Source organism: Benincasa hispida, chromosome 9 (assembly GCF_009727055.1).
Source record: "Benincasa hispida cultivar B227 chromosome 9, ASM972705v1, whole genome shotgun sequence".
Lineage (NCBI taxonomy): Eukaryota > Viridiplantae > Streptophyta > Magnoliopsida > Cucurbitales > Cucurbitaceae > Benincasa > Benincasa hispida.
The window spans coordinates 20,586,348-20,589,140 of record NC_052357.1 but is presented as its reverse complement, the minus strand read 5'-3'; the positions used below and the strand labels follow the sequence as shown (position 1 = coordinate 20,589,140).

The 2,793-nt window shown below is 32.7% G+C and overlaps 1 non-coding gene across 1 annotated transcript; it reads right to left on the bottom strand.

Annotated features, from left to right (window-relative positions):
* Positions 1–314: 314 nt before the first annotated feature.
* LOC120087380 lies at positions 315–421 on the bottom strand. The gene has a single exon (XR_005484517.1). It is a non-coding gene; the product is annotated as a small nucleolar RNA R71 (small nucleolar RNA).
* Positions 422–2,793: the final 2,372 nt, after the last annotated feature.

Here is a 2,793-nt window from a genome sequence, read left to right as displayed (position 1 = left end):
TGCATGCTTCGTGACAAAGACACCCCATGCAAATAATCTTGAGCTAAAACCAAGGTTGATACAAATGGCTAGGTATATTGCTTATAGAGGACGCCCCACTGAAGATCCTCATAAGCACCTGAGATCTTTTCTTGAAATTTTTGGAACAGTTATGATTAATGGAAATATGAAGGATGCAATTAAACTAAGACTGTTTTCTTTTCCTTTACAGGATAGGTCTAAGGATTAGAGACCATCCCATTCGAAAGCATAACCACTTGGGAGGAGCTAGCTCAAGCATTTTTGAATAAATATTTTCCTCCTACCAAGTCTTCTAATTGAGGTCTAAAATTGTTTCTTTTTTTCAATAAATGGATGAACAATTATTTGAATGATGGGAAAGGTACAAGGATTTCCTTAGGAAGTGTCCACAACATGGATACCCTAGTTGATTGCAGATATAATTTTTCTATGATGGGTTGAATGGAAACACTAAATCTATTCTACATGTTATTGTTGAGGGATCTATTTTCTTTAAAAGTGTTACATAAGCTTTTTCTATTCTAGAGGACATGACTACTACAAGCTATAATTGTCCAAGTCATAAGGCTTCCACCAACAAAGTAGCAAGAATTTATGAAGTTAATGAGGTATGTGCTATTAAAGCTCAATTGACCATAATTATTAATGCTTTGAGTAAATTGGTTGTTGGGTTTTATGCCCTAAAACTCTTAGATAGTAAATGTAATCATCATCAATAAAGAGATATTGATATTATTTCAATAAATGTTATTGATTATGTTGTATTCTATTTTGTCTTAATAACCCTAAATCCAATAAGTTAACAACCTAGGTTGTCTTATGAGACTTGAACTGTATGTGAAGACATACAGGGATCAATGTTCAAGATACAGTCTAAAGGATCTATAGTATAGGGATAACGTTGGGTACCTTATCTTGGTGACACAATGGATATAACCCACTTTGTTTTGGTACAAATGCAATGATCCAATGCGTTTATTTAGGTAACATGCGAGTTGAGGTATCATATGTAATGAGTTTGCAGAAGACCAGACCGCAAAATAGTAACCATTAGATGTAACATCATTAACTAGTTAGGTTTTTATTTCAATAAGATGACCTAGGCAACTTAGTCTTAATCCTGAGTGTATTATAACCTTCTATTCACGAGGAATTGTCCTTTGATTTGTATAGATGAGAGTGTTAGTTTCCCAACTCAATAAGCCTTCCATTTTGGGGACAAGACCGAGTAGGGAGCAGAGAACATAATAATACAAGATGGATTTCACTCCTTCCCGACTTTAGGGTAAGTAGATGAGTGTTGCCCTCAGTGGTGTCTCCGGGACTTGAACAAAGGGCGATACCCTTTCTTTAGCCCGAGATGGGTTTTTGTTTAATGGTTAGACCATAAACAGATTATTTATTAGAGAAGCACTAATAATTAATGATATAGAGGTAACCCAAGGGTAAAACGATAATTTGAACCAGCTGGTATTATGGACACTCGTGAAGGACTAACTCGTTGTTATTAATCTATATCCGTGGACACATAAATATATCTGCAGTGAGAAGAGTGCAGTTGCAAGCCTTTAATAAAGTGTGCCTATAATTAACGAATATTGATTAATTTGGTTAATGAGTTTACCCAACTAGTCTCATATAGTTGAAGCTTCTAATCTGTAGGTCTACCAGGTTCCCTTGTTAGCTCACTAAAGGATATTAATGAGGAATGATTTGAATTGTTCAAATCAATTAAGGAAATTGTATATTAATGTGATTAATATATAATTGATTATAGATGTTATCTATAATTCAAATTATGTTATAGAGAAATATTTGAATGAAATTCAAATATTTAATTCATGTGAATTAGATTCATGAAGAATTAATTAATTATAATGATAAAGAGGTGGAAGCACATGTGATGCTTATATATATTAATTAATTAACTATATATTAAATTAGATTTAATGTATGATTATTTAATTAATTTGTCAATTAATTAAATATATATATTAAATTATTTAATTAATTAGCATCAAGGGTGAAAAAAGGAAATACATGGAGAATGGGTCAACCCTTCTCTATATAAATTCATCCTATTAGCCCGTTTAGGGTTACATTTCATTTGTGCAAAAATTATACCCTAGCCTCCAAGGGAATTCCTCTCTTCACTCTCTCTACAATCTCTCTACATCTTCCTCTTCCAAGTGTTGGAGATCACTCATCCAACTCTTGGAATCTAGAGAATAACAAGGTTATTCTTGTGATGGTGTCAATGATCGTTGAGAAGACATTGGTGTGAAGAACAAGAAGAATTTTGAGAATTTTGGGAATTTAAGAAAGTGAGAATTGTTCATCCCTTTAGTTTCTCCTTTATATTGCATGATTATTATGATGTTTATCCTCTTCTATTCTGTTATAGTTTACTGTTGTTTGTTTCTCTAAAAACGAATTTTGAAATGTAAGGCGTTCTCACGTTTTCCCTCAGATTCGGTCCCTTCAATTGGTATCAGAGCCAATTTCTGTAGTTTCGTTCTTCTCATTTTTTAAATAAAAATTAGTTTAGAGAGGTGGGTTTTAAATCTGCATTTTGAATTAAAGGTTTGCAAAATTGGATGTTTACATTTCTTGGCACTTAGTTTACGTTTTATTGAGATTTAAATGTAAGGGCTTGCTGTATTTTTTTTTTCCCTACGCATTAAAATTTTTCTATCGAGTCTGTAAGTTCGTATTATTCAAGGAGCAAGAATTTTTGTAGAGATCGATGGAAAATGGAGACAAAATAGAGCT